This window comes from Zootoca vivipara, chromosome 13, assembly GCF_963506605.1.
Source record: "Zootoca vivipara chromosome 13, rZooViv1.1, whole genome shotgun sequence".
Lineage (NCBI taxonomy): Eukaryota > Metazoa > Chordata > Lepidosauria > Squamata > Lacertidae > Zootoca > Zootoca vivipara.
Window position 1 is genome coordinate 30,341,523 of NC_083288.1, and position 19,798 is coordinate 30,361,320.

A 19,798-nucleotide genomic window follows, 5' to 3' on the forward strand; every position below is an offset into this window, starting at 1 on the left:
AGAGGAAGGAAATGTGGGAGTTGCAAGTGATTTGAGCACATGCTGTGAAGTGGGAACTGAATGCCTGCGGATGTGGGTTGAACACTCTTTCTTTTTCTTTTTCAAATCTTTAGTAACAATATTATCACTACATACAGTACAGGGAAAAAACAACAACTGACATACATGCTTTCCAAACAAACCAACAAACCAAAAATATATCCTTAATAACAGAATACTTTAACAAACAAACAAAAACATTTAAATCTATCCAGTTTAAACCAATATGCTTCCAATCAACATTCACTCTTTCAAGTCGCATGACAACTTTATTGTAGCTCGAGGTGAGGACTTAAAAAGGGGAGAGTTAAGCATGCAAACGCCATCAAACATCCCCTCTTACATGGACTGCTCTTCAGATCTTGAGTAAGCTTAGAAGCCTCCCTTGGACTGCACATGCCCCATTCATTTAAAAAGCATATAACTTCCTCCAAAGGATTCTGGGAACTGTAGTTTTACCTCTCACAGAGCTACAATTCCCGGGGTTCTCTGGGGAAAGATGTCTGCCTTAATTGTGTGGTGGGTAGGCTTTGCATGTTCAGCGGAACGTGTGTAGAAACCACCTCCCTCCCTTTGTTCTAAACATGCAACATTTTAAACATACGCAAGGATATTAGAAGTTGTATTTGCATGCACAATCCCCCTCCCCTCTTCCTTTAGGTCTGGGTTTCCCAAACTTGGGTCTCCTGCTGGTTGTTGGGGTTTTTTGGACTACAGTTCCCATTATTCCTGACCACTGGTCCTGCTAGCTAGAGAAGGTGGGAGTTGTAGCCCCCCCCCAAAAAAAACCCCAACACACCAGCTGGAGACCTAAGTTCGGGAAATGCTGCTGTAGACCAGGCTTCCTCAAACTCAGCCCTCCAGGATTTTTTTGGCCTACAACTCCCATGATCCCTAGCTAGCAAGGCCAGTGGTCAGGAATGATGGGAATTGTAGTTTCAAAACATCTGGTGGGTTGAGTTTGAGGAAGCCTCCTTTAGACAAAGTATCTGATAGTAGTTTCATAATTCCCAAGTTTCCCCGTCACTGCTTCTTTTCACATCCAAGCCCCACAAATTCTAAGCCTAGCTGTGGCTTCAGATTCAGGAAGCTCACCTCTTTAAAATGACTGATCTTTAGGGCTCCTCAGGGTCAAGAATTTCATAGTGCAAGAAATGGCATTTCTATTTCAACCACGCCAGGGCACACAGAGGACAGCAGTTCCTTATGTGCTCAGACCAGAGGTGCCACAAAGGCCACTGACTCGTTGGAATTTGCCCTGCATATCATGATTTCATCTTCTGGTTGGTGAATGGCATATAGGCTGAACTTTGGATTTTGGTTTCCATTCTTCAGATCCCAGTAATGAAACTTATCCAGGCCAGTGATGATCAAGGAAAGGGAATTTGACTGAGTCCCTCTTGACTAAACTAACCTACTCACTCTACCTTTCCCTTTAAGCTGGAGCAGGTAGACCGGGAGAATCAAAACTCCAAGTCCCTTTGGGGTGCCATCATTTTATTTAGATCTGAGCTGAAAGTTATAAAAAACACGATTTCCTGACAAACTTTTGAATTTCTTTTCTGAGATCTTCAAAAACTCAAATAATTTCAAAGAATGTTTAGCAAAACAGCATCACCAGTGTCACCAGCTATGTGAATTTTGGGTGCAATTATGGATCCAGTTTTAATTCTAGTCCTGAAAGACCTACATTGGCTCCCAGTACCTTTCCAAGCAGAATTCAAAGTGTTGGTGCAGACCTTTAAAGCCCTAAATGGCCTCAGCCCAGTATACCTGAAGGAGTGTCTCCACCCCCATTGTTTAGCCTGGACACTGATGTCCAGTGCTGGTAGCCTTCTGGCAGTTCCCTCACTGCGAGAAGCCAAGTTACAGGGAACCAGGCAGAAGGCCTTCTCGGTAGTGGTGCCCACCCTGTGGAATGCCCTCCCATCAGATGTCAAGAAAATAAACAACTATCTGACTTTAAGAAGACATCTGAAGGCAGCCCTGTTCAGGGAAGTTATTAATATGTATGATGTTTTATTCTGTTTTTAATATGTTGACAGCCGCCCAGAGTGGCTGGGGATACCCAGCCAGATGGGTGGGGTATAAATAAATGATGATGATGATGATGATTACTGTTTAATTATAAAATTAATATTTTTGAAGGAAGTAATGGGCTTCACTCCTACTTCTTCCAGTCTTCCTCTCTTAGCCAGTTGGTTCCAAAAGTCTGGTTAAAAACACCACCTATAATATTTGGCAAAATAGGCTCCCAATTTGCTGTGCACAGAAAGTGTGGAGAATTTTAGGAGGCCCTTTAAAATCGGGGTGGAATTAATTGTTTCTGCTTCTGTGGCTTGTAAGAGCAGCCGACTGAAACACATTCTCTTAGCAAGTAAGTTTTTATTTGGCATGGAGGTAAGTGATGAGAAAAGCTTCACCAGCCAATTTCCATGATATGAGATGGCTGCTAAGAGTGCAAAAGCACCCCTGATAGCCCACATTTATTTCTTACGAAAATTGTGGATTGGGAAGAAATTGCTACTGTGAATAAATGAGACTGAAATAACTGCTTTTTCATCAGTTGGCCACTGGATGGCAGCAGAGATACTTATATGGAAATAAAATCTGCTTTTGCATCAAGGGGGTTTATAGCGTATGACCATATCTGTTGAAACTGATTTTAAAGTGTTTAGCAATAGTTACTCCTAAGGTTTGAGGGCCTTTTGCAATAGAAAATCAGAAACAAGCTTATATAACAATTAAGAGTCTTGGGGGTACCATAAAGACTAACAAATTTATTTAGCCTCCCTCGGCTAGTGTTTTATTATATTGATTTATTTATTTATAGAAATATTTACATACCACTGTGTCCTAAAAATAATGACAATGAAATACCAAAAGTGCACACTGAAAATCTCAGTTTAAGTTTAAGTGTATGCTGAATAAACACAGTGACTGTTTATAGCACAATCATCCTGGCATTGCTAAGTTAATGAACAACCGTTGGGCATAGAAATTTACTTGTTCTTGAATTTATAAGGATCGAAAGTAGCACACACCAAACTCTGCATGTCCAAGAGGACTTTGATAGGATTGCCAACTTTTCATCCAGCTTCTTCTATAGCCTGCCTTTAACAGCAACTTGATATGGAGGAATAATGAACGTAATCACCTGCCAATTGATACAACTCAAACCACTGTTAGAAGACAGCTGAAAATTTTATAACCCCCAGTTCTGACTTAGTGGTAAACCTGTGCTCCTCGAGACTGCAGAGTTGGAAGGGACCCCCAAGGATCATCTAGTCCAACCCCCTGCAAGTGCAGGAATCCTGCTCACAGCCATCCCTGGGTGGGCTCAAACCACCAACCTTCTGGTTAACTAACTAACTAACCCATGGCACCACAGATGTTGCTGGACTCCAGCTCCCATCAGACCCAGCCACCATGGCCGATGGTCAGAGATAATAGGGGTTGTAAGCAGCATCTAGAGGACTACGGGCTCCTTGCCTCCGTCCAATTGCTTCTCAAACAGATTATATCTGGTTATTCAGCGCATAACATCCGGTGCCCACCATCTGTCACCGTGCAATGCAGCTAACCAATTCTGAAGGAGTTATTTCTAAAAGCGGGTGTGAATCATGGTCTGCAATGAAAATGAAGTAAGGGTCATAAATTCCAGCGGGCGTACAAAAAGCCAATTGGCATGCCTGACGTAGTTCTCCGGCTCCTGGACATATGCATTTGTGTGTAGAAATATATATATAAGCATGCAGGGGCTGTTACATTTCATCTGTAAGCCACAGTATCCAGTCATTGGCTGAATTGCTGTGATGTCATGGAATGCTTATCTTTTACTGCTTGGGGGGGGAGCCAGTCACAGAATATTTGACCAAAAGTGCAGCTGCCATGTAAGGAAGCAAGTGACAGAGGAGGTGGGGGGTGAGGCTTATAGGAGCACAGGGGCTGCAGGAACTGCTGTTGTGGAGAAGCTTGACAAGAGGATAAATGGACATCATATTGAGAAAGGGAAAGAATAAGGAAGCCTTCCTAAGGGCAGGAGGAGCTGTGTCTTCTGGCCAAAAAAGAAGGTGGAATGGCTGGAGAAGGCTTGCCAATTCTTCAACTGGCCTCTGTAGCTATATTGTTATGGTTAATAAGCAGGTGTTAGCAGCTTTTCACAGCCTAGAACTGAATACAGTATTATGCACTCTGCGAGTGTATAGAGCAGTAGCTTGTCAGCTAGCTAGGAGTCAAGGCTCTCCCTCCCATTGGAATTACCTTCTTTTTAATGAATTGAGTGACAAGAGAGTACATACCACAGACTGGGTATGCCTGAGCAGGGCAAAGGCAGAATCATCATGTTAATCAGCGGTGCTGCGCATACTAATAGGATATTGAGTACCTAGATTTAGTAACTGTATTCTGATTTCTGAAAGGGAAACTCGCAGTAACATGATGACAACTGGCATTTAACATGTCAGAGTAAATGAAGCCTTCAGAGATTCATTCTGGCGTGGTCAGTCACAGCTCCTTGCAGTATGAAGACATATTCAGGCAAACTGCACGATCGCCATTTACAGTGATTTAAGCACAGCTGAGACAGGAGGCAGACAGATGGTTTTTAAGAGCATGGTTTAAGAGAGGTACTGCTTCCTGCGCGCATTTCTTTTTGTCTTACAATCCTTTCTGATTAAAAAAAAAGGTTTTTGAAATAAAAACCAAAGCCAAAAAACCTGTTTTATTTTTAGCAGTGAATGTGCGATAGGTGCATAATACTGTTAGATTGATCCTAACGAGTTAAGAACCTATGCAAAACCCTACCGGGTCAGATTAGGAGCATCTAAGTCCAGCGTCTTTGTAGCCAGATGTCTCCAAAAAGACCAAGCGTAGTTCATGAAGGCATCAGTCCTTCCGCTCTTTGTCCCCAGCATCTGAGACTCAAGAGATACACTTTCCCTGAATGCAGAGGTTCCATTTAGCTACCATGTCTTATCGTTGTGAGTTGCCATTCAGTAGCTTGCACTGAATAGGTTTATCCAAGACCTGCAACAAGTTCCTTGCCATTTATTTATAAGAAAGGATAAAGGGAATAAATAATAAAACCAACCAGAGTTTATACTCTGTGGTGTTAACTGCCCCAGGGTTATATGGTCTTGTATATGGGGCTGTGGTATGACAGGCAGCTGTTTACAGGGCTGCAAATCATTTCTGACAACTGCTGTTAAAACAAATATACGCCTTTGAAGAATACCAAAAAACAAACACAAGTGTTTTTGAGAAAAGTGGGGGGGGGCACTGATTATTTATTTTCTATAACTTTTATATTCTTGCCCAATAATATTCTCTGGGCAGCTTGCAATTTCAATACAATATAAAAATACAGCTAAGCATGAAGAGAGAGAAAAGGTTTCAACTTAAGGGTGAAACCATTGGTGGTGGAAACAGAATAAAGTTGTGTTTATGGAAATGGTATATATATATAATGAAGCAAACCTTATGATGCTGGGGATTTGCTTTTTAAATAGGCCATTATGCAGGACCATCCAGAGAAAACACCTTAACAACCCTATTTACTAGGATTGGGAAAGGTTGTGGAGGAAGAATATAAAGTTTACTGCATGTAATGCTTTAAGAGAAAATATGATGAAAATGATGTATAGATGGTATCTTACACTGGTAAAATTAGCAAAGATTTATCATAAGCATGATAACAAATGTTGGAAATGTAAGAGTGTAGAAGGAACCTTTTACCATATGTGGTGGACTTGCCCCCAAGTTAAGAACTTCTGGGAAAAGATTTATAATGAAATGAAAAAAGTGTTGAAAAACACTTTTATCAAGAAACCAGAAGTTTTTTTACTTGGGATAGTTAGAGAGGAACTACCAAAAAAAGATACTACGTTTTTTTCTGTATGCCACAACAGCAGCAAGGATTTTATTAGCTAAGAATTGGAAGAGTGAAGATCTACCTACAGTGGATGAATGGCAGATGAAGATGATTGAATTCATGGAACTGGCCAAACTGACAGGGAGACTCTGTGACCAGAGGGAAGAGTCGGTGGAAGAAGATTGGAAGAAATTTAAAGTTTATTTAAGAAATAATTGCAATATTGGAAACGTTTAAGATCATATTTGGAAGTACAGGGAGGTTGTAGAGGAGGATTTGTAGAGGTATTGTAGTATATTTCGATTTAGCTATAAGGGTAAGATAAGAATTGAATGTTATAATATGAGGTGAATTTTTGTTAGTTAAGGTAAAAATAAGATGACTGAAATATGATATACAAACTAGTTAGTTAAGGTAATAATAAGATGATTGAAGTATGATATAGAAATTACTAAGGATGACATACAATGAAAAGCAGAAAAGAGGGACTTGAGGAAGTCAACAATGTTAGAATACATGAATGATAAATATGGTTGTTGTTTTTCATTTTGTAATTTTGTGTTTTATGTGATTTTTTTGTATTTTTGTGTTTTTGTGTTTTATATGTTTTATTTTTCTCAGTTTTATAAAATCAATAAATATATTTGAAAAAACAACAACAACCCTATTTACTTCAGTTACAGACCACAAACCCCACACTTTTCTGCATAATTTCATGCTTTATAGCAGGTGATTGTGCTTCTCTCCATGGCATCTAAAGCTTCACTTTCCGATTTCTGCAGATCGAGCTGCTATTAAAAGGCACAAGAGAAGGCCAGGCTGTTTTCCCGATCAGTTGACAACCCTATGAGAAACAGGCCACAAGGGAAAAGAGAACTGTGCATGTTAATACACAGTCGAGGAAAAGTCTGAAGAGCCAATTGGAGAGAGAGCAGCCAAGCCACGCTCAGAGAGAAAATCAGCATGTATATCCTGTGGTAGAGATGAGGTAAGAAAGAAGAGACTGCTGTGGCCTCTCATCTCGGGTGTCAGAGCTCTCCTCAGGATACGGACTTGCAATGTCCCCGGGAAGGCTTAGCACTACCCAGGCGGGTAACACGGCTGCAGGGCTATTTTGGATCCTGGAATATGTCATGGTAATTATTAAAGCACCTTCTGTCACCACTTTTGGGGCTGTCGGTCTCTTTCTCCAAGCTTGTGCCCCCCAACCCTTGACACAGATGGCCAAGTTGTCTTGGAAATAGGGCAACTGTCGAACACAGTCTCTGCCTGCAAGATAGCAACCTACACATGAGGTGGGGTAGTGCCAGGAAAATCTTAAGAGCTAGAAAGTCCAATTCTCTCTTCTTTCTTTGGTGTTCAGAGCTTGGGAGTTCTAGGGACTGATGAGAACGAGTAGAATATCTCCCACAATTTCTGTGGACACCTGGAAGTTCCTTTGCCACTACTGTCAGAACCATAAAACACACCATGGTGGCAGAGAGAGATACAGCCGTGCCTTGGTTCTCAAACGAAATCCGTTCTGGAAATCAGTTCGACTTCTGAAAACGTTTGAAAACCAAGGCGCGTCTTCTCATTAGCTGCAGGAGCTTCCTGCACTCAATTGGAAGCCGCGTTGGATGTTTGGTTCCAAAGAACATTCGCAAACCAGAACACTCACTTCTGAGTTTGCAGCATTCGGGAGCCAAAACATTCGAGAACCAAGGTATGACTGTATATAGTGGTGTTTTGAAACTTTTCTGACACACCCATGGACTGCCTGAGCCACAGGGGCTCTGGGGTTTCTGGTGCTCCGTAGTGGAAGCCGGCAATGTATCCCATTCCTCTCTCTATTACCCTCAGGCCTCACTTGCTTCTTTACAAAGTTGGTCTTTGTTCCAGTTGCCGGTTGTCCGGACGTCGGTTGCTGTTTATGTGGCCTTTCTGTCGTGAGTCTTCGCTGTGCGTTTGTCATTGGCCTTGTATGGTCAAGTCTCAGGATGTGTGCCTGTACCCTTATCCTTCGGCCAACCACTCAAGTATCAGTGTCCAGAAATAGCCACGGGAAATTTTGGGGTGGAAATAAAGAGAGCATGAAACGTATAGGACTTGCTGAATCCTTATTTCAATTTAACCTGGTCAGGAGAGCATGGTACTGGCATCCTGGGTAGGGCAGATCGACTAGCTGATGGCAGCTTTCTGTGGGATAAAAAACAACAACCCAATAGTAACTACACACAAGTTGCAAGTCCATCGCAATGAGGATTTAGAATCATAGAGTTGGAAGAGACCACAAGGGCCATCCAGTCCAACCCCCTGCCAAGCAGGAAACACCATCAAAGCCAGGCATCCCCAAACTTCGGCCCTCCAGATGTTTTGGACTACAGTTCCCATCTTCCCCGACCACTGGTCCTGTTAGCTAGGGATCATGGGAGTTGTAGGCCTAAACATCTGGAGGGCCGCAGTTTGGGGATGCCTGATCAAACCATTCCTGACATATGGCCGTCAAGCCTCCGCTTAAAGACCTCCAAAGAAGGAAACTCCACCACACTCCTTGGCTGCAAATTCCACTGCCGAGCAGCTCTTACTGTCAGGAAGTTCTTCCTAATGTTCCGTGTCCGCTTCTCTGGAGCAGCAGAAAACAACCTTTCTCCCTCCTCTATATGACATCCTTTTATATATTTGAACATGCCTATTATATCTCCCCTTAACTTTCTCTTCTCCAGGCTAAACATACCCAGCTCCCTAAGCTGTTCCTCATAAGGCATCATTTCCAGGCCTTTGACAATTTGAACCATGGCCTCCCAAGTCCTAGCACTATACCCTAACTCAGAGTTTGCCAACCTATGGGGGCTAGTGGGCAAATTTGGAATTTTGAGGAACTTGTGGGAGCCAGTCGTAATATGGCTGCTACATATGAAAGAGCAGTGATAGAGATAAGGAGTGTGCCAAATTGAATAAAATGTGGGGGGGGGGGAGTAAGCAACACCCTTGATAATCAGTCATAAGTCCCCTCAAATATTTTAAGGGGGAGCGAGGGGACCTTAGCCCCCGGGAGTTAGCACACTACATCAGCCAACACAACGCCCACTCACCAAGAGAAGTTCTTTGCATTTCTCCTCTTTTCAGAACAGATGGCAAAGGTGTCCAGTTCTGGCATCTTATGAAATGTGGGCTTGCTTAAGGAAAGGGGGGGGGGCTCTCCATTAACTTGGATGTCAATAAAGCTGAGAATATGAGGTGGAGCCAAGATTCATACATGGGTTCGAAATGCAGTAAGCCCACAATTTACATGGGGGTTATGTTCCAGGGATCATGTCGAAAGCCAAAATCACAGATAGTCAAAGCATATTGGGTTCACTGGGGGTGGGATTGCCACAGTCTCCCCCCCCCCAGACACCCACCCCCTATCTTATTTCTAAATTTTTGGCCAAGCACGTAACGCTGGATGTGCATGAGTTAAACGTGTGTACAGACGATGTCTGTAGGTTTCCAGACTGTTGAGGCCTCTGTTGTCAGTCCTGGGCCATTATCACGCTGCCCTAGCAATCCACATTACAGCTGTCTACAATTATCACCCTGGACACTTGCTCTCAACCCAGCAGCTTTTTCTGCTGCCACCAAACATTCTTAGCACTTCTGCATTCAGTGCTGCACATGCCATCATTTTTGGAGTGCCCGTTGCAGAGGGAGTTTTCTTCCAGGAGAAGCTAACCCCCAGTTCAAGACGTCAGCTTTTTCTGGCCTCCAAGAGACTCAGTGCTGTGAGTTTGGGGGTGGCGGGTGGCTAAACTCTAGAAATTAATAAACAGGATTTTTATTATTTGGAGTAATGAAGGGAAGATTGCAGGCTAGTGGAAAAATACAGAAATAAACAGTAAATTGCAAGAACTCGGGCCAGAAGGAAGATGAATTTCAAGTAAGTCTTCAAAATGTTTTATTTATGTAATGATAAGATGAATTCAAATAGGAATCAATTCCAGTATGATAAATGAGGCAAATAAAAATAAATTCCAGTGAAAAAAAATCCCCAGGACAAGGCCCTGTTTCGCCAATTCTTCATCAGCAATGTTTTAATGGTCAGTGTGTACCAAGTATGTACACTCTGGCCCGAGTTCTTGCAATTTACTGTTTATTTCTGGACTTTACCAAGAACTCCAATTTCTACAGTAGTGGAAAAATACAGGCAAAGCTTCATTTCCAAGCCAGGGCCTCACCTGGGATACAAGTGTTAACATGACAAAAGGTGTTGGTGGCTCACCTGAGAGGGATCTTGAGCCTGGGCAGGCAGAAGGTTGCCATTCTGATGGAGGAGTGTTTGAGGGGACAGGAAAAGAGAGTATGGAAAGCAAAGTGTGCTAGGAAGAAGAAGGGACTGGTTGGGGACATCTTGGGCTGGCTGGCTGAGAGAGATGCCTTTGACCAGGGTCGCCAACTTGCCCCCCACATTAAGAGGGCCCAGTGACACATTATGCACCCTTCCCCCACCTGGGATGGGGAATGCAGAAGGTGACCGCCCCCTGTAGTTGGTGCCCCTGCTTTTGACTCCAGTTCTTCACTGCTGTGGGGAACTAGCCCCACTTGAAGTGACCATGCTGTAAGATCTATACTCCCTCCACACAGACGGAAGGTGTAAATATGTGAATAAAACCTATTTCTTAAAGCTATGACAGTCTCTGCCACGTCTTCCATTCTCCAAAGGAGCACAGACCCTGGGTGAGCGCCTGGAACCCCCTGGAGTCTTGTTACCATCCAACAGAGACTGAGGGTGGCACCCAACTTTTGTAACCATACTTTAAAGTAGGTACAGTGTTGGGGTGGGCAAAGCCCAATACCCTGATGGAGATGCAAATTGCTCCCTCTCCAGTAATCGAGTCAATCATTTTAAAAGAGAGAGAGAGAGAGAGAGAGAGAGCGCATCATACAGAGGAGGGTACAAAAATCCCATTAAAATTATCTGGTCCATCTTCCTTATGAATTTCCAAATGTGTAGCCGTGTTAGCTTCTTGTAGTGAAAACGGCACAGAGACTTGTGGCGCCATAAAAACAAACAAATTTATGTCATAAGCTTTTGCTGGGGTGTGGAGAGGTGAGACTCAAGCATGCCAGACTGAAAATGTTCCCCACCCTTAGATTATTTTCTGTTCTGTGGGTGTCCAGAAAACCAACAATTCTACCAGTTGCTGTGGAACGCAAGTGGGGAAAAGAGATCGCAGTCAAGTCCTGCTTGCAGGCTTCTCATAGCCATTGTGGGAAGTGAATGTTGGACTGACCTTTGACATGATCCAACAGGTCTCTTCTTACGTCAATGTGTACAAAGGCTAGTTGTGAAACTCAGAGGCCAAAGAGTAAACATCTAGCAGTCGGATTCGGTTTTGCATTTTGGTTTGCAGACAAATCAAATGGGTTGTTTGCAATCCCCTAAGGCTTAGAAATCCTGACAAAATCCCTTGACTTCAAGTGTGTTTGTGACTAAAAGAGACTGAGGGGCTTGATCATACCAGCAGACTAGTAGTCTTGGTTAAGTGAAACTGGAGTTGTCAGCGGCCCCTGGAATCTGTTACATTTATGGAAATAATGCTAACTATGCGCAATGAGAACATGCAAATAAACTCTGGCTCCCAGCGCATCTCCCGGCGAGTCCATCAATGCCAGAGAAGCAGTCTTTCCCCTGGGGCTGAGTTCTTTCTATACAGCAACATCCTGTTGGGCTGATTAAGGGTGCAAGGGACTCGGCACATTGGCAGGGCTTTGTTCTTAATCGGATGAGAGCCAGTGTGGTGTAGTGGTGAGAGTGTTGGACTAGGGTTCAAATCCCCACTCAGCTATGAAGCCCGCAGGGTAACTCAGAGTCAGTCACTATTTCTTAGCCTAACAGGCTGGTCGAGAGGGCGAAATGGAGAAAGAGGTGTTTGCCACCTTTTGAACTCCTCGGGGGAAAGCCAAAGTATAAAAGCAATCTTAATATAATTAAATGAATCTGGGTGGAATCTTTGCCCTCTCAAGCAGAGAGGACCTAGTATAGAACTGGCAGTGTCGCCTAGTGGTGGGGAAGTATCCTGACAGCTGACAATCCTTGACATTAAAGTAGAAATTATTGGTGTTTTTTTTTTTGCCTTCTGTGCTTGTTTTTTAGCTCTTGGCCTGATTAAAATATATGATGGTGGCCAGTATTAAATTCACTTTTTGTTCTGTTTTTTTTAAATTTTAGTCTTATACTGTTATACTGTTATACTGTTTAGTATTATGTGTAAATTATATAGTGTTATAGTGTTAAGCTGTTACAAACATTAGGAATATTCCCTACTGAAAATACTGGGACTCTCACCTCTGAGTAATTGTGCATAGGATTGGGCTATCAAGATTAACATCAGTAGCTTTCCCCAGGGAATTCTAGAATTGTAATTCTGTAAAGGGCTCGGGTTTTACCACAGATGTCTCTGCTTTCTTTCAAAATGACGTTTCCCAGGGTTACTTGGTTGAAGGGAACCAAGGTGTAAATTGTCAGGTTTACATTTAAGCGTGTCAGGTCATGGCCATAGCCTGTTCTGCCTTTCAGTCAGTGGCGGAAGAAGGAGTTTGTGGTGGGGGCAGGCCTCCCTGGGTGTCACCACTGAGGGGGGTGACAAAATGCCAGGTGGCACTCACCATGGGGCATGCAGCGCGCCCAAGCCATGCACCTCTCCTGGGAGTGACACGGTGGCTTGGCTCCCACAGGCTCCGCTCTGCCCCAAACGGTCCGCCCGCCACCTCTCCCTCAGCTGTAGGATAGCTGAGTGGGAGGAGGCAGGCAGACTCCTCAGAGGTCCCACAGAGTGTCCTGCCCCGGCTTGCCCTTCCCCATGGGCGGCTGGCCCCACTCCCAGGCTGCCCCAGGTGCCTGATCAGCTTGCTCCGCCGCTGCTTTCAGTTACACACACTTTGAAAGGGGAGAATTACAAAACAAAGACCATCTCTGAAGACACCAGCAGTATCAAAGGCAGCTCTGCCTAGAGTGCATTGCAGTGATGTCCATTCAAAAATGGCATAGTTGGCAAACCAACTCTAGCTGGAAATAGGCACCAAAGCCACCTGGGCCTCAAGTGACAATGTTGGCCCCAGGACTACTCCCAAACTATGAACCTGCTCCTTCCAGGAGCGCACAACCCCACTCAGAACAGGCGGTCTTCACACCTGGTCTCAAGAACCTGGAACATGTAACACTTCTGTCTTTCAGGATTCGACTTCCACTTCCACATCCAGCCCATCCCTGCCTCCAAACGCCTGTTTAGCACCTCACCCATTTCTCCTGATTTGGCCTCATAGTTTTTACAAACTAGCCAACATAAAAAGAGTGGTTTGAATTTTAAGGTAGTGGCAGCACCTTGGTTAAGGAGATCTGGGCTCAAATGTACCACTAAGGCTGCCTCACATTACAGTTTACTCAGGCTTCACTGGTGTTTGAAGCTGCATACGCATGATGTTAAAGGACCCAGGTGGCGCTGTGGTTAAACCACTGAGCCTAGGGCTTGCTGATCAGAAGGTTGGCGGTTCGAATCCCTGTGACGGGGTGAGCTCCCGTTGCTTGGTCCCAGCTCCTGCCAACCTAGCAGTTCGAAAGCACGTCAAAGTGCAAGTAGATAAATAGGAACTGCTACAGCGGGAAGGTAAACGGTGTTTCCATGTGCTGCTCTGGTTTGCCAGAAGCGGCTTTGTCATGCTGGCCACATGACCTGGAAGCTATACGCCGGCTCCCTCGGCCAATAATGCGAGATGAGCGCGCAACCCCAGAGTCGGTCACGACTGGACCTAATGGTCAGGGGTCCCTTTACCTTTACCTTTACACATGATGTTAGCCACAATTCATGTGTATCCTGTAGTTTCTTGAGAAACGCTGCCGTTTGTTGTATTTAATGTGTTTTCCCTCAAAGCAGCTTCTGCCCAATTTGAAAACGTAAGCTGTGGTGTTTACATTGGAGGTGACCATTGCACATATACAGATGACAGCTTCATTGGAATTCGCAGGGGTTGTAAACACAGCAAAACCAAACAGTTAAAGCACTTCAGGTGAATACATCCCTACCCAATTTCTGGTGTGTTCAACAGTGTGCATGTAATGAATCATATGTGGCTTGAAACAGCAGACAACCTTGCATTTCAAGTCACTAATGAGTACACAGCCTTAGCTACAACACTAGGTAAGGTTTATAAACCAACTAAAAAGCTTGATTAATGAGCAACCTTTCAGAAAGCTTTGCTAACCTGCTGAGATGGGTTCATACATGGCTATGTGTGAACCAGGGCAATGAAGAAAGCAGATGGTATGCCTTCAGATGGTATACAGTACCATCCTTGACGCTACAACTACTAGATGCAAGATGTGGGGAGGGCCAACACTCTGGGATAGCCACTTATTTGTCCTTTCAGAACCACTATGCAGTTGAAAAGGCAGCACTAAAAAAGGCAGATGGGAGCTAGAATGAAATAGGGAAATAGGAAGTGAAGAAAAGGAACTATGAACAAACTTCACCCTCCCTTGGGTACAGTACTTGCTTCCTGTTTCCAACTTCTCTCCCCCCCCCTTAAAAGAATATGCTGAGATTGTGCATTCAGAATCATTTGCTTCTTTTTTTATATCGGGGTGCACCACTTTGGGAACTACAGAGCTGGAAAACTGGCATACAGATGGAAATAATAAATTAAAAAGAGAAAGCTCTTCTCACCCAGGCTTGAGTTCCCACCTGCTATCTGCTTTGCCCTCCTTGTTATCTCTTTATTCTGTCCTCAAGAGGCACAGATTCCTGACCCTTCCCTCCCCCTTAACAGCCACTCGATGCCTCTTCCAGGACATAACTGAATCCGCCCCACTGCATTAGCCGAAGTGTTGCCCTTTCACGGATCCAGGCACAAGGCCAGTGGCCTCCCACCCTGCAGGCGGCAAGGCTGCGAACAGATCAGTATATTTACAAACACCTCTCTGCTCTGCTTTGCAGCCACAGCAGCTGCTACTATGCCAGGGTGACAAGGGTGGAAAGATCCATTTCTAGACCCCTGACATTCACTGCCAAACCACCAACATTTCCCCCTCCCGCTCCCCTTCTTTGGTGAATGGATTTCAGCAGGTCTTCCCGCATTGGTTTCAGCAGTCCAATTGTCAGTGCTGAGCGGTCCCTGAGGAACACAGAGACAAGGCAGAGCTGATGGATGTGTTACTGATCAGGGCAACACCTGTGCAGGGAGGCACGTGCCTTAACCTCGACTTTCTCTTTAAGAAAGGAATAATTCTAAGAAAGGAGTTTCTACATGCTACTGAAGTTGAGGAGGAAGGGAACATGCTGATTTCCCTAATTCAAATTTTCATTTGCAAAATTGCACATTTATAATCCAACATTGTTTTGTATCTTCTTACATTTGGTGATATTGATGAATTTAGTGTGTTTAGGTAGTGAGAGGGGAGAGTTACAAGTTGTCAAGTTTGCCATTATTACCTTGGAGTTTATCACCTTTTAATTCAGTTGTGGTTTTTAAGCACCCTCCCCCAAAATCATTTTTTTAAACAAAGTTTCGGTTCTCAGCTCCCAAAACTTGTGAATATATGTATCATGTTGTTTCAGTTTATGAAGCCATCAATCATCCAGAGGTTCCCTGAATGGTTTAACAAGCACTTCCTCATCCCAGGGAACACCGGGGATTGTACTGTCGCTCTGGGAGTGGAGCAGAGTTCTCTTAACAACTTTCAGTACCCTTAACAAACTACACTTCCCAGGATTCTTTGGGGGAAGCCATGTTTGTTTAAAGTAGTCCCATAGTGCTTTAAATATATGGTGTGAATTTGCCTAAACTCATTAATTTCAAACCATGTCAATGTTGTTTTTTAATAGAAGCAGGAGGTTACTTTGGTCACATGGGGAAGGGAGGCTTTAAAAAAAGCTGATGTGGCTTAAATTTTGCTTTTGGATTGAGGCTGTTTTGAAGGAAAGTGCATCAAAGAAACTACAGCATAGTTGGCTAACGTAATGGGTACACGGCCTCAAACACCAGCGGTGGGAGTGCACTATAACCAGGGTGCCTTATATACTCGAGTATAAGCCGACACGAATATAAGCCGAGGCACCTAATTTTACCCCCCCAAAATGGGAAAACTTGTTGACTTGAGTATAAGCCAGTTCACCACACCACAAACCAGAGGAGGAGGAAGGAGCAACCCAAAAGGGCTGCTTTCAGGCTGCTCCTTCCTCCTCCTCCTCCGCCGCCTTCGCCGCTGTCAGAAATGCGCTCGGGTGGGACCCTCACTCAAGTATAAGCCGGGGGGGGGCTTTTTCAGCATTAAAAATGTGCTGGAAAAAGTCGGCTTATACTCGATTATATATGGTAAATGGTAATGTGTACACAACCTATGCCTGAATTCTCAAGTCAAATACCTGATAAACCTTGATGGGGTTTTCAAGCTTTCAGTTTGCTCAAACAGTCCAATTGAATACTCAGTATCCATCATCTTCCCCAAAGGGAGAAAGAAGTCTTCCTTTCAATGAGGTATTTCCACAGACCCTCCAAGTGCTCCTATTTTCCAGGGATAGTCGTGGATTTACAGAAGCTGCCCGGTTTCTGGTTTGATGCCAGAAAGTCCCACTTTTCTTTCGGACATTCCTATTTTCACTGGAGAAATGTTGAAGGCTACAAAGTCATGTGAACCACACACCCCCTCAAGCCAAGGAGATAAGTAACTATACAACTTTTAGAAGACATCTGAAGGCAGCCCTGTATAGGGAAGTTTTTAATGTTTGATGTTTTATTAAGTTCGTATATATGTTGGAAGTGGCTGGGGCAAACCAGTCAGATGGGTGAGGTATAAATAATAACATTATTGTTATTAATCATGGAATTGTAGAGTTGGAAGTGATCTCCTATTTTCATTGGAGAAATGTTGGATGGTATGCTCCAGTGTTAAAAGGACCTTCCCCAACTCTTACCCTACTGCTCCCCTCATGGTACTATTTGCAGGGGGGATGGCAGGGAAGAGAGAGGCCGAGTGTGAACCACATTCTGAGTCACATACAACTCAAAGTGGGCCAACCTATTTAAAGGGAGCTCATACTTTGAGCTTCCACCATTCAAAGTCTCATCCCAAAGTTCCTGCCTCCATGTTGGAAATGTCACATATGAGTAAGACAGCCCTTTTGGATGAAAACTGGTCAACCATTGGCCAAGGAGTGTGTACCCATTGAGTGCTGAGTTAACAAGTGGGTGGGGCTCAGATTCTGTGTTCCATCACTTGCCTTTCTGCATGTTCATACTGAACACTTGATGTGAGCTGGAAATCCACCTGCCTGTACACTCCCTGTGGTTACCTGACCAATCAGGGCTCCCTGACGGAGGTATCTACTGTATATAGCAAACTAACTTGTGGGCAGCCATGTCAGTCCACTAGAAAAAACTCAAACAGCAGTAGTATCATCATACTTTTATTAGGACTAGCTAAGAAGTCACAAAGTAGTGTACAAACTTTTGTGTTCATCATAATTATTCTTGTGCAAACATGTTAAGCAAAATAATTTAAAACAAGAGGAGGGAAGATGTCTTTAGGCAATATGAAAAGCCCAATGCTATCGTTGTTGTAGTTGGGGGCATACAGATTTGATTATGTTAGACAGTGCCTGATAAAGGATTCTAGTTTCTGTGAATTGCCACACAGAGTACATCTAAACTAGCTAGCTTTCTGTACTCAGACTATGAGCCTTGCGGGCCTGAAGTAGTAAGATCTCAGGTGCAGAAAGGCATGCTGGGGTGAAAGAGGTCTTAAAACACTTTAATAAAAGCCAACAATTATTCTAATCTGTTTCTAGCACTGTTTCTAGCAGAGTCGCTTATAAGGTATAAATAAATACAATGGATATGCATTTTAGATGGGCACCCTAAATTCCAAGCACCCATCTAAAATTAATCACCAGCTTTGCTAATGTGAAGGACCATCACCATTGACATCCAGTTGCTGGGCTAGAAAGGTGTTTGGTCTGATCCTGCAAGACTCTTTTTATTTTGGGTTTTTAGTTACATTTGGTTATTGTTGCTGTTTGCACCATAAATGTGTTTACAAATGTATTTGCCCTCTAGAAATTAGATAATTTGAGGAGCACACAAACTATTTTAAATGTACCTGGGGGTGGGGAGGACAGTAATGTGTGAATATTTGCAATATGGTGATTCTTCCATTAGAACAACAGTATTTCTTGGGCTCCATGATCACTGCAGATGGTGACAGCAGTCACGAAATTAAAAGACGCCTGCTTCTTGGGAGAAAAGCAATGACAAACCCAGACAGCATCTTTAAAAGCAGAGACATCACCTTGCCAACAAAGGTCCATATAGTTAAAGCTATGGTTTTCCCAGTAGTGATATATGGAAGTGAGAGCTGGACCATAAAGAAGGCTGATCGCCAAAGAATTGATGCTTTTGAATTATGGTGCTGGAGGAGACTCTTGAGAGTCCCATGGACTGCAAGAAGATCAAACCTATCCACTCTGAAGGAAATCAGCCCTGAGTGCTCACTGGAAGGACAGATCCTGAAGCTGAGGCTCCAATACTTTGGCCACCTCATGAGAAGAGAAGACTCCCTGGAAAAGACCCTGATTTTGAGAAAGATTGAGGGCCCAAGGAGAAGAGGACAACAGAGGATGAGATGGTTGGACAGTGTTCTCGAAGCTACGAACATGAGTTTGACCAAGCTGAGGGAGGCAGTGGAAGACAGGAGTGCCTGGCGTGCTCTGGTCCATGGGGTCACGAAGAGTCGGACACGACTAAACAACTAAACTACAACAACAATTTCACCACAGCACGGAAATGGATGGGACAAATAAATTTGCTGATATTTCTAGGAATGCATTCTATGTGCATTATTGATGAGAAAATAGCTGAATGCTGGAACATTATCTGCATCACCACCAGTGATTTTTTTTCAGGCGGTACTCAAGGGTATGCAGTACTGATACCTCTTTTTTGTTGTTAAGAAGTGTGGCACTTACTGTAACAACTTCATGGTGAGTACCAATGCCATTTTTATATAGAAAAAAAGCACTGATCTTCACCTTTTGATTCCATCCCAATAGTCTTATTTTAAAAATTTCCATCATCTCTTTATGTTGTGTAATTGCGTCTTTCTTCCTCGCAAAGTTAATGAGTTGTTGGGTATTATATATATTTTTTATAAAAAGAAAAGAAAGAAATAGAAAAGTGCACACAAATGGAATCCACATCACTAACTATAGTAGGTGATCAAGATCTTTTTATACAAATTGGGGAACACATATCTCTGGGATTATAAAATAGTCAGCGAAGATATCTACTCAATGTTGAATAAGGTTGGCAGGCAGTGGGTGGTGGTGGAGGCAATGGAAATGAGGTACCTGAGTAACTGGTCGATTTGTGGATGCCTTCTGTGTTCAAACTTTAAAAATGCTATCTGTGATAAACAGAAAGAGGAAGAGAATTGCGAAACATTTCCCCAAAGGTCATTCACAGCAGTAAGGGACATTGGTGGTAAAATTAGTACCTCTTTTATGAGGTACTAACTGCAGTGTGAAATATAGAGCCCAAACCAAGACAGGGCACCACTGCCTTAAGTGCAGGCCGCATAGCTTACTATGACTATTTACTGGGAAAGAAATATTTTGTAACACTAAGTTGTAAGGACTCTTTAAAAGAAGTAGGGAGAGGAACAGTAGAACCAGTATCTTGAGAAAGGTGCGTTCAACTGCGTTTTGCTCTTAGGCCTTTTTTTCTTTAAAAGAAGTTATGCATATCACTTAAATCAGCAAGACTTAAGTGAAACCATGACTTAATTTTTCACATTGATTTCAATGGGGCCTGAGTGCAACTAAGTTAGTCTGGATCCAACCCAGTATTTCAACAATCCCTACAGCAGCCCCTCAAGAT